We start from the raw sequence: 13,413 nt of genomic DNA on the forward strand, positions 1-13,413 counted from the left end.
CAACAACCCAAGAATGGTCAGGCAGGCTTTGGATGCTGCTGGCAATGGAAAGGGTGACCTGAGGGCTTGATAAGATGGACAAAGTTCAATCTTTATGACCTCACTTTATTTAAAACAGTACATGAAAGGACTTCACACCCTATCTTTAAATTACAAAACACATACTTTCAAACAAAAAATCATACTGCATCCATAGTTGTGTCATTCACAATGTCAGCGGTAAGGGAATATGTGACTAGAGAGATCATTTATGTCACTTGTAAAGTTATCTGTTACACCAGGTGGGAAGGCATGAGAACTCCATTGACGCTGGCTGATATAGCTAGACATGCACTTGCCTCCGTAGCAAGCAAGCTGTGATTAGACCCCGAACTACCGAGAATCCAGGAGCGGGGTAAGAGTGGTGGGGCGGGGTGGGTGGGACACGCCAAACGACGATGAGGGAAAATTATTTATTCATTTAATTTCCTGTCGAGTCCCTACCCCCCAACCCCACGGACCCACCACTCTTAACCTACTCGGGCCGCTCCTGCAGGAATCTGTCCAGGAACTCAATGCAATGAAAAAAGCAAGAAGCCAAAGTTAGTAATCCAGGACGGAGATAGACTTTCAACAAGGAAGGGAATTGTTCCCATCATCTCCACAGAAATCCACTATTTGAGACAACGAAGAAGGGAAACCAGTACCAAGGTGAAGTGGATCAAATGTGTGCTAAATGCCTCGTTCGGGGACAATTCCACCAAATGCTTCTGCCAGGCAAGTGCATGGTGGTTCCAAGGCCTCTTTTCTTGATGATACCTCTACTAGCCGATAAATGCTCAGCCTTCCCTTCCTTGTGTGATCTGGAAAGGATGCCTTGGAGGGAGGTTTGATCCTGACCCTTATGTCTTCCCAACCTTAGAGATCCATTCTCCAACGTCTTGTTGTTCTCTTTCCACTACTCACCTTTCTTTATCTCATACATTTTTGTAACCTCTTCTTGGAAGGTTCGCAACTAAAACAAAGTTTATGATTTATATTGATTAATTTGAATCCGTGATAAGGTTCACAGGGCTGGTCGTGTCTCTTTACTTGTCATTCAAACTATATTTTGAAATATTGTGTTGTATTGTAATTACATTTATATAACGCTTACTACCCCTCACGAGTCGTCAAATCGCTTTTTCGGTGAGTAGCATGCTATTCCGGATCCCATAAAGAATTTGTGGTGAATTAGTATTGTGAAATATGAAAATTATTTGATTTGTGGGTATGTTAATCAGTTATTTGTATTGAGAATAGAATGAGGGATAGAAGAGGAAAAAGGTTTGAATTTATATGGCGCTTGCTACTCCTAATGAGGTGTTGAAGTGCTTTTTCGGCGACTAGCACGCTATTACGGACCCCATAAAGGATTTGTGGTGAATTAGTATTGTGAAATATAAACTAATTTGAGTGGTGGATATGTTAGTCAGTTATTTGGATTGAAAAGGATAGTGGAGGGATAGAGGAGGGGAAAAGTTTGCATTTATATAGCACTTGCTACCCCTGTTGTGGTGTGTTTTTCAGTGAGTAGCATGCTACTCCCAAACCCAAACAGGATAAGGGCAATCAATTTGAGTGTTGGACATCTTACTCTGTTATTTGGATTGAAAAGGAATAGTGGAGGGATAAAAGAGGGAAGGGTCTAGATTTTTTTTTTGTTCATGGCAGTAGGAGTGGGTTTGGGATGAGTAAAGGGGAGATGGATGGGGGAAGAGTCAGAGGGAAACGTTTAGAAAGGCTAGTTTGGGAACTCTGAATAGTAAGTACATGGAAGCTATATATATAGGCATAAGGTAGGTAATGTATTATAATTGTAATTACATTTATATAGCGCTTACTACCCCTGACCAGGCATCAAAGTGCTTTTCGGTGAGTAGCACGCTACTCCGGAACTTAAAAACTATTGGTGGTGAATTAGTATAGGAAAATATGAAATTAATTTGAACGGTGGACATGTGAGTCTGTTATTTGGATTGAAAAAGGATAGTGGAGGGATAGAAGAGAAAAGGGTTTGCATTTTTATAGTGCTTGGTACTCCTGATGAGGTGTCAAAGTGATGTTCGGCAAGTAGCACGCTACTCCAGACCCCAAACAGGATTTGCGCTATATAAAACTTTGCAAATAAATAAATAGTGGTGAATTAGCATAGGGAAAATATGAAATTAGTTTGAGTGGTGGGCATGTGAGTCTGTTAGTTGGATTGAAAAGGATAGTGGAGGGACAGAAGAGGGGAGGCTCTAGAAAGTGTTTATAAGAAAGAGCATAGCGGCAGGAGGAGTTTTGGGATGAGTAGAGGGGAGGGGGAAGAGTCAGGGGGAATGGTTTAGAAAGGCTTGTTTGGGAGATCTGATGAGTAAAAGAGGTTTTGGATAATGCAAGAAGGGGGAGAGGAGGGAAGAGTCTAGAAAAGTGTTGTGGGGGTATCATAGTAGTAGAATGGGCTTTGGGATGAGTATGAGAGTGGCGGTAGAGGATATATTGAGAGAGGTACAGGGTGAGATGTAGGGTAGTGCATTGGAGATGCTGAATTAGGAATAAAGTAATAAATATAAAGATACATAAGTACATGGAAGGTATATATGTATAAGTAAGGTAATATATCTAGATGTAAGTTGTATTTAATAAACTCAGACATTCAAGTGTTGCTGTACTTTAAGCTACTTTATTTGTTTTTATATTTTTTTCAATAGTGAAACAATTGTAGCTGACTAGTTATGATGAAAACGTTCTTTATGCACTGATTTATGTACATGTTAAACATGAAATAATATTACCTTAAAGTAATATGTGCATTTGTTAAGCAGAACTAACGAATATCTTTATAGTTATAAACATGATTATTATACACATTTATACAAAGGAATACACATGGATATGCTGTATATTTATGTTTGCGTATGGTGGTTATGTGGGGGAAGAACCAACTCTTGAGTAGTCTTCTGAAGATAAGGTAGTTATATGTAGATCTTATTTTTGGGGGTAGAGTTCCATTATTTGGCTTCCTGAACCAAGAAGGATGTGCCACCTATGTTTTTTCTTGTATGGTGGGATTTCGAGGCAAGGTGCCAATCTAGAGCTGAGGTTCCTTTGTTGAATGTATTTGGTGATTTTATTCCTGATAAAGAGTGGCCCTGTACCATGTATTGCTTTGTGAGTGATACAAAACAGCATGAATGTGAATCTTCTGGCAACCAGTAAGCGATGTAGGGCCTTCAAGGCAGGGGAAATGTGGACTTGTGGCTTTATATGTAAGAGAAGTCATTTTTGTTAAAGAGGATCTCAGGTAGAGGATATTTGTGTAATAGAGTTTAGACAAAACAAGAGAGATATCCTGGACCTTGTGTGGAAATCACAGGTGGAGGTAGATGAGTCACAGAGTTTTTATAGTAATGAAGCTTGATCTTGCTAGTTTGTCCACTAGGGCATTCATTGATGGCTTGGAGTCCATGGTAATTCTGAGGTTTCCTAATTCCTTAGATACTTTAGGCAGTGTTCCCAGATCATCAGGCCAGGCAGCGAGTGGGTCATAAGTTTTCCAATTGCCACGTGTGAGTATTTCCATTTTGGAAGCATTCAATTTGAGATGGCTCGGTGTTATTTACTGATCAACTTCTCTGAGGCAACTGAAAATGTTTGATTTTCAAATGTCTTTGGGGCTTTCCAGTTTAAGGAGTATTTGTGTGTCATTTGCATAGTCGTAGCATGTGAGGTGAAATTCATTTATCAGTTCTGGTAATGACTTCATGTAGATGTTCAAAAGCATGGGTGAGATGATAGAGCCTTGAGGAACCCCTGCTTTTGTGCAGTATGGTTTGGGTGAAAAGGGGGTTGGGGTGGAAGGGATGCCATTTGTTCTGTTTTGAAAGTAGAATGGGATCCAGTAGAGAGCAGTCCCCTCTATTTCGGCTTCGTAGAGTCTTTATATTAAAGAGTCATGGTCAACTGTGTCGAAACCAGCTGAGTGGTCCAAAAGAAGTAGTGCAGCAACCCCTTTCAGGTCAACTGTGTTTGTAGGTCATCCTAGATGGCGGTGATGGCAGATTCTGTGCCTCTTCCTGAATGGAATCCTGTTTGGAAGTCTGTAAGTATGGAATTAGCTTCAATGAATTGTGACATCTGGGCAAATGCTGCCTCTACTATCAGTTTGCTCAGGAAAGGTCCATTTGTAATTGGTCTGTAGTTTTCCGGGTTAAGCGAGTCCAAGTTTGTTTTCTAGTAATGGGCATATGTATGACTTTTTTTGGTCTTCTGGAAATATTCCCATAGTTAAGGACTTGTTGATGGTTCTTCCTACTGGTGTGGCAGTAGAAGTAGTTAGACACATTTTCTTGATGGTTTGAGGTCGACATGGGTCAGAAGGGCTGCCAGCAGGTATACTTGCTTTCATCAGGTTCATAAATTCATTGTATAATATTTGTTTGGAGGAATGCAGGGGATGGGTTAGCCTACTCTTGGAGGTTTGTTTTGGAAAAGTTTAGGTGCTGGTGGTTTTTCTTCATTTTAAATAGGAGACCAATGTGTCTGCGTTGGTTGTGTAATGATTTGCCAGTTTGTGAATTCATGAGTAATGGGATGAGATCCTTCTAGGTAATCTGATTTACGAAATTCAGTGAGAATTTATACAATTCTTTATTTGTACATTTATCATTTTTAATTCTGTCTGAGTATAACATTTTCTTAGCTGTTTTGATTGCTGACTTGCATAACCTGTTAAGCTTCTGTAGGTGAAAATTGTCTTGATTGGTGTTTGTTTTGAGCCAGGTGCGTTGCAATTTTCTGATTTGCTGTTTAGCTCTTTTAGCTCATTATTTCTCCAAAGTGCCTGTTTTCTTTCGCTTTGTTGTGTTGCTGTTAGTGGTATTAGGATATCAAAAGCTTCCTGTAGCCAGTCATATAGTTTTTGAAGGGAATTTATTGTGTCTAGATCTGTATTGGATGTTAGTTGTGTTTCAAAGTGTTCAAAATTGAGTTTGTTCCACAATCGATAGGTGGGTGCATGTAAGGTGGTTTTAGGTGTGTTGCTTTGTGGTGTTTTATATTGGAAAGCAAGCAAATGGTGGTCTGACCATGCAAACGGAATAACCACTTGAAAGGTAACTATTTCTGGATTTGCAGAAAGTACATATAGAATGTGTCCAGCAATGTGTGTGGGTTTGTGGACAATCTGATGTGGAAGCTACAAGGAAGAAGAATGCTACCAAATTTAATGGGTTAAAGGCTATTGTGATGGAGAGAGGCTGAACCAAATGGGTCTGTTTCTTCAAAAAAGTGATGTTGAGAGGGAGTTAGCTTGACTTCTATATATTTATAAACTGGGCATATTATTCATCTGCTTGCTACTCACAGTGTTGCTGGAACGCAGGGTTGCTCGTAAGCGGGGACACAATAGTCCATCCATCTCTCACAATGATGAAGCTGACATATTGCGATCATCCAAAGTCAACAATCATATTTACTTCGAAGGTTGTTGAAGGGTCAAAAATGCACATTGTCAAGCTGTGCTCATGTGCTACTTGAGCTTTGCTGAACTACGACGGAAAAGGCTACACTATGTGGCTTCCATTTATACTAACATCAAATTCTAAATTGGCATTGAGGAACGTCTGTTGAGAATTTAGATTTTCTGAGAATATGTAGATTAAACATGCATTTAATAAAACTTTGGCTTCCAAGTGTTGTTGTACTTTAAATTAATGTATTTGGTTTTATTTTTTGTAATTTAATAGTGAAGCAGTTGTAGTTAAATATTTATGATAAAAGATAAAATTATTCATGCAGTCACTTATATACATGTTAAAAACATAGAATAATGTAACTATAAGTAATATGTACATTTACTACGCAGAACTAATGAATATCTATATTTTTAAAACATAATTATTATACGCGTTTATACAAAGCAATACACATGTGTAGGTACATATCTTAAGTCCAAATAAATGCTTTTAAACAGAGGGATATGCTGTATATTTATGTTTGCTTATGATGGTTACTTGGGGAAGAGCCAATTCTTGAGTAGTTTTCTGACGATAAGGTGGTTTTATCCGTGGATCATATGTTTGAGGGTAAAGATTTCCATAGTTTGGCTGCTTGAACAAAGACGGCTGTGCCACCCATGGTTTTTTTCTTGTACTGCGGGATTTTGAGGTGAGGTGCCACTCTAGAGTGGAGATTCCTTTGTTGAATGTATTTGGTGATTTTATTCCTAATGAAGATGGATCCTGTTCCATGTACCGCTTTGTGGGTGATACAAAGCAGCTCAAAGGCAGATCTTCTGGCAACCTGTAACCAATGCAGGGCACTCAAGGCAGGGGAGATGTAGGTTTGCAGCTTTATATGTAAGAGTAGTCTGGCAGCAGAGTTCTGAATCTGTTATAGTCTTTTCATAGTCGTTAAAGGTGATCTGTGGTAGAGGCTATTGGTGTAATCGAGTTTGGACAAAACAAGGGAGATGGTAGCCTGGACCCTATGTGGAAATCCCAGCTGGGGAAAGATTTGTCACAGAGTTTTTATAATAACAACGCTTGATCTTGCTAGTTTGTCCACTTGGGCATTCATTGACAGCTTGGAGTCCATTGTCATTCTGAGGTTTCTTACCTTCTTCAATTCTTTAGCCTGTGTTCCTAGACCATCAGGCCAGGCGACGAGTGGATCATAATTTTTCCAGTCGCCACATTTGAGAATTTCTGTTTTGGAAACATTCAATTTGAGATATCAGTGTATTGTTGTTGGAAAAGGATTAGAGGCTCATCAAACTTTACTCATTCATGACAGGCATGAACAAATCAATAGATGAATATAACTTGGTGTTCCAGCCTTTTTTAACCAGCACATAGATTTTGGAAACAAATATTATTGGAAAAACGTCTGTAATTGATGACCCACATTTTGTAACATAGCAAATAAATCCCCATGATTAACAGTCCTGTAACTCACCTGGCATTCGTGAACCTATGAGGAAGGACTTAGTTCTTGCTTGTCTGACAAGCATGCTGATTGAGTACGTATTCTGAATATATATTTTCTCCTGAAGAACGTCAATACTGAATGAGCAATGTAAACTGACTATGGAACGCGTTTGAATAGCTGGGCATTGTACCAGAATGTGACTTTTTTGCATTAAAACTATTAAGACTTACAATTAGCCTGTAACTTTGTTGTGCATTCAGTTGCTGCAGTGTGTGTCAGTTTGAGGTACAAGCAGTGGCTTTAAAAATGCTGTGAAGGGTACCTTCGCCATTTTAGTCTGTCAGAATTAAGGAACCAATCATCCTGCTTGCTTGTTTTTGACATACAACTTGTAGGACTTGGATTGACCCCATGCCCATTACATTGAATCAGCTTTCTGATCTCTGTATCTGGGGTAGTAGTTTGGGATAGATGCTCTCATTACATGTAGCCCCATTGGGGTGAAGTGCACCATGTGTAGTGCTTTAATTGTACATATCTGCAAATCTCCCTTGTGTGAACACTAGTTTTTTCCCTTTGCTGTTAGTTTCTATTATGCTGAATTATTGTATAAGGCAGTGGTTCCCAAACTTTTTTGAGCCGTGGCTCTCTTGACCTAATTGGCAGTTGGCCATGGCTCCCCACCATTTTTTTACCCGCGCACTGTGGTGCCGCGGCGCACTCTTTGGGAACCACTGGTCTACATGAAGAATCAGGTCTAGACGTGATGAAGGATTCAGAGAGTGGCCATCACTATCATAAAACGTTATTTGCAATCACAAAGATCTTATAAAGTACATCTCAATGCATACAACACCTTCATAGAATAGTATAAAGCACTCCCACTAAAAGTAACCAGACTAGAGAAAAGCTCAAGGAGCTCTGTGGCGTTACAAGAAGTTTACGTGGGGTGGGCTCTGATCATGGGCGTCCACAGAAATGTTTCCAGAGGGGGGGGGGGGATTTTTTAACTTCATCACCATCCCCCTTGCACCCTTCTCCCCTCTGCTTTACACCCTTCTCACCCTGCCCCATGCACCCTTCTCCCCCTTCCCCTCCGCCTCCGCCTTGCACCCTTTTCTACCTTGCACCATTCTCCCCTCTGCTTAGAACCCTTCTCCCCTCTGCCTTGCACCCTCCTCCCCTCCGCCTTGCACCCTCCTCTCCTTCGCCTTGCACCCTTCTCCCCTCCTCCTTGCACCCTCCTTCTCTCCGCCTTGCACCCTCCTCCCCTCCGCCGTGCACCCTTCGCCTCTCTGCCTTGCACCCTTCGCCTCTCTGTCATGCACCCTTCTCCTCTCTGCCTTGCACCCTTCTCCCCTCTGCCTTGCACCCTCCTCCCCTCCGCCTTGCACCCTCCTCCCCTCCGCCTTGCACTCTTCTCCCCTCCTCCTTGCACCCTCCTCCCCTCTGCCTTGCACCCTCCTCCCCTCCGCCTTGCACCCTTCTCCCCTCCGCTGTGCACCCTTCGCCTCTCTGCCTTGCACCCTTTGCCTCTCTATCATGCACCCTTCTCCCCTCCGCCTTGCACCCTCCTCCCCTCCGCCTTGCACCCTCCTCCCCTCCGCCTTGCACTCTCCTCCCCTCCGCCGTGCACCCTTCGCCTCTCTGCCTTGCACCCTTCGCCTCTCTGTCATGCACCCTTCTCCTCTCTGCCTTGCACCCTTCTCCCCTCTGCCTTGCACCCTCCTCCCCTCCGCCTTGCACCCTCCTCCCCTCCGCCTTGCACCCTCCTCCCCTCCGCCTTGCACCCTCCTCCCCTCCGCCGTGCACCCTTCACCTCTCTGCCTTGCACCCTTCGCCTCTCTGTCATGCACCCTTCTCCTCTCTGCCTTGCACCCTTCTCCCCTCTGCCTTGCACCCTCCTCCCCTCCGCCTTGCACCCTCCTCCCCTCCGCCTTGCACTCTTCTCCCCTCCTCCTTGCACCCTCCTCCCCTCCACCTTGCAGCCTCCTCCCCTCCGCCTTGCACCCTTCTCCCCTCCGCTGTGCACCCTTCGCCTCTCTGCCTTGCACCCTTCGCCTCTCTATCATGCACCCTTCTCCCCTCCGCCTTGCACCCTCCTCCCCTCCGCCTTGCACCCTCCTCCCCTCCGCCTTGCACCCTTCTCCCCTCCGCCGTGCACCCTTCGCCTCTCTGCCTTGCACCCTTCGCCTCTCTATCATGCACCCTTCTCCCCTCCTCCTTGCACCCTCCTCCCCTCCGCCTTGCACCCTCCTCCCCTCCGCCTTGCACCCTTCTCCCCTCCGCCGTGCACCCTTCTCCCCTCTGCCTTGCACCCCCCCAGCGTTCTCCACCAGGTTCCTGACCCTGCATTCACCCACCCAACGCTCTCCACCAGGCCTCTGACCCTGCACCCACCCACCCCACAAGTATGTTGTTAGTATTGAGTTCCCCGTGCTGTAAACAAGAAAGGAACTTAGGGCCATATGTACAAAGTCTTTTTCAATTGCAAACGGTCTGATTTGCAGAATCATGCTGTTTGCGACCGCAAAAGGCTAATCAAGCATATTGAACCACAAAGAGGAGGATATTAATGAATGTAGTAAATTTAAACGGAGCACAAACATGCCAATACAGCACATATAACAGAGCTCACACATGACTGCATGCACCAATGATGCAAATACAGCAAACCAGAGACAAGCTCTAGCTGCAATTGCAGCAAAGCACAAATTATTTCTGCAGATGCTGAGTACACACACATCCAAATAGCAAATGCAGCAGAGCGCATTCAAGTCATCATAGCAAAGCACAAGAGAGCACACACACATACACTACCATTCACATGGCACGTGAATACATTTCGCCACTTTTTTAGAAAAGTTTGATCCTTTGTGCTAGAAACTAATTTTTTCTGCTTAAATCTGCAGATTATGCAACAGTTAATGGGTTATATGGCAAATCAATAATTGTGAGGAAAAAACTGCAGCCACATAAGTGCTCAATTTCTAATTATATGTTAAGAGCGTTTTAGCCTGGAGAAATACAAACTCAGGGTTCAAAACATAACATTGTGGTTGGGGGTTGTCCTTACTAATACTTTTTTATTATTTTCCAAAGCAACCCTGAACCATCTACATAAAAACAATTGTTTAAGCAGCATGTTACACTCTGTGATTTGCAAGAGGCACATGTCCATCTGCTCTATTTTATGATGAGTCAAAACTGGGATTAGTCAACGTTTAGATATCTCTCAAGGAGATACATTAATCGCCAGAGTTAAACTGACTTTTTGTATGATGGTCTTATAATTGCAGGCATGTAAATAACTCGGAAGTCGTTACCATTAGCCGTGTATTTCAAAGTAAATTGCGCACCCTGAACCCCAAAGCATGGCTCCTGTTTCAGTGGCACATACGTTGAAATAAGTTTGTTTATCAATAATTCTTCTGAACACCGGACAGAATGTGGGATAGCAAGAACAGTTTTAATAATGAAAAATCGAAATAAGTAAGTTTCCATGTCTCCCCAAGGTAATGCAATCCTGCCGTGCGTGCGCTAGGCTTCTGTAACTGCAGTATGGCCCATTGTCATTCTGTGTGAGAGAATCGCCACAGACAGAATGACAATGGGGCTAATTGATAGACTGCAGGTCTGGGAGGAGCTGTTGAAGCCTCTTCAGCACTTCAAAGAAATATGAGCTGGCCTCCAACAGCGAGTGCTACAATTTCCACATCGTGCCGCGGCGCCCCTGGCTCCTCATAACTGCGCACCGGGGCGCCGCGGCGCACAGTTTGGGAATCACTGGTATAAGACATAAAATTGTCACAGAAGTGCTACTGCGGCCATCTTACTCAATATGATTCTCCCCATTAGCAAAAGTGGAAGTGTGCGCAAGAAATCAACTGACAAATATATCAATATTGACTCCTAAATATTCAAATGACTTGAGCACCCATCACATAGAGAGGGGTACCTATTTTGGTTAAACACAAGCAGTGGTTTGGTATAGGTTAGCTGGCGCCACTTAGAAAATCTCACAGTTTATTTAATTTTAAGAGCTGCATCTGACGGTGCTAAAAGGTAGAAGGAACCACTTTAATCCTTCCAAATACGGCACAAGCCTTACAAAAGCTACAGCACTCCTTAGCACACGTAAGTCACAATGATGTCATATATACAAGTGTTTCCACATTTCTTCTGATGCAATCACGAAGAGTAGTTATTTCTGGTACATCAGATTCGTGTTTATTCCCGTTCACTGGAAACTTTTCATACAGCCGACACGTGTTTCGTCGTATCTGGGAATGTAACCCACGACTTTCTCAAGGCTATTTCCAGATCTGTTGTCTTTCCATCAGTATGCGGTGATAATTTCAACCCGCATGGGGGTTCTACGGGGGTCTTCCGTTGTTTATTATTCAGCGTGCGTTGTCCGATCAGTTTCAGGTATCTGTTTCTGCCGGATGGCTTTCGCCCGTTCTGTCCTTCTCCGTGAAGTAAGCCCCGTTTACAATCAGCGTGTCCGCTCGATACATATCTGCCTTGTGTGATCACTAGTTTTTCCCTTTGCTGTTAGTTTCTATTATGCTGAATTATTGTATAAGACATAAAATTGTCACAGAAGTGCTACTGCGGCCATCTTACTCAATATGATTCTCCCCATTAGCAAAAGTGGAAGTGTGCACAAGAAATCAACTGACAAACATATCAATATTGACTCCTAAATATTCAAATGACTTGAGCACCCATCACATAGAGAGGGGTACCTATTTGGGACCCCCTGAGAAGAGCTAGAGGGTGAGGGGGTCTCTACCCTGCCCCCTTTTCGTGTTTTCCACTCTTGTTTTGGGTTCTCTTGTGCCTCAGTTCTCCTAAAAAACAAGATGGTGGCCAACACTTCCTGGTTTGGACAGTTTGGAATGTTGACAGTTGACTGCCAGCCAATCAGAAACTCGCTCACGCACGTAAGGGTACACGCACGTACACATACGGTACGCGTACCGTACGCGTATGGTGCGCGTACGGTGAGCGCATATAGATATATAATTTGCTCAAATTCAATTTTCTCAACAACTACTGGAGGGATTTTCACCAAATATAGAAAAGGCAATATTGCATACCTGTCCCTACCATTTTGCCAAGTTTGGTGTAATTCCGTTCAGCCGTTCGGGCTGTAGCCGTGTCTAAAGGTCCCATAGAAAAAGCCATTTGAAAAATTTCAAATTCAATTTTCTCAAGAAATACTTGAGGGATTTTCACCAAACATAGCAAAGGCACATCTGCATACCAGGCTCTAAAATGTTGCCAAGTTTGGTGTAATTCCATTCAGCCGTTCGGGCTGTAGCCATGTCTAAAGGTCCCTGTGGAAATTAACATGGGGAAAACACGTTTGACGAATCCCCCCGAAACTTTCAGGGAAGGAGCGGAGCGGAGCTGGCCAAAATTCTGGAAAATTACACACAGATTCCTCAATCGGCGCCAAAGTTATTCCCAATAGAATGTTGAGCGCATATAGATATATAATTTGCTCAAATTCATTTTCTCGACAACTACTGAAGGGGTTTTCACCAAATATAGAAAAGGCACTACTACATACCTGTCCCTACCATTTTGCCAAGTTTGGTGTAATTCCGTTAAGCCGTTCGGGCTGTAGCCGTGTCTAAAGGTCCCATGGAAAATGCCATTTGAAAAATTTCAAATTCAATTTTCTCAAAAAACTACTGGAGGGATTATACCAAACATACAAAAGGCACTGCTGCATACCAGTTCCTACCATTTTGCCAAATCTGGTGTAATTCCGGTCAGCCGTTCGAGCTGTAGCCTTGTCAGAATGTCCCTATGGAAATTAACATGGGGAAAACATGTTTTGGGACCCCCCTTTTTTCTCGGCCCCCGCTTGACGAATCCCCCCGAAACTTTCAGGGAAGGAGCGGAGCACAGCGAGGCAAATTTAAGGAAATTTACAGGTAGATCCCTCAATCGGCGCCAAAGTTATTCCCAATAGAATGTTCGGAATTTCCTTATTGTAACTAGGTCCTAACTATATATACCTACTGGCGACCGCCAGTAGGTTATATATATATATATATATATCAATCCAAGGTGCCCGGATCTTTTAGAGACGCCACTCCAACAAGGTAATTGGGTTCAACCCTTTATTTGCCAAGAGCGTCGCATTACAACTGTTCCAAGAGAAAGTCCGACGCGTTTCGCAGCTCACACTGCTTCTTCATGGGACAGCAATACCACGAGATGCCTGGAATCTGCAGCCATTATTTATCCGCTAATGCATGCTATCCTCAGTGAAATGCATGCTGGTAGTTGCAGTATGTTTCTTCCCCTTTGATGGGGTCCGACAATCGTTTTTCGAATTTTTTGCCTAAATAATGTCTCACATATATATATGTAGTTACAGATGTTACAGCCTATATTTGTTATATCTAATTCCTTAAAAAGGAAACCCTGGTTATAAAATCAAAGGCAAAAGGGATCCCT

General features: G+C 43.1%; 1 protein-coding gene across 2 annotated transcripts in view; it reads left to right on the forward strand.

Moving 5' to 3' along the window:
• Positions 1–13,413, forward strand: part of SNX32 (sorting nexin 32) — a 305,491-nt gene that overhangs the window by 45,740 nt on the left and 246,338 nt on the right. The gene's annotated exons all lie outside the window — the stretch shown is intronic.

The sequence above is a fragment of the Lissotriton vulgaris genome, chromosome 9 (genome assembly GCF_964263255.1).
Source record: "Lissotriton vulgaris chromosome 9, aLisVul1.2, whole genome shotgun sequence".
NCBI classification, from domain to species: domain Eukaryota; kingdom Metazoa; phylum Chordata; class Amphibia; order Caudata; family Salamandridae; genus Lissotriton; species Lissotriton vulgaris.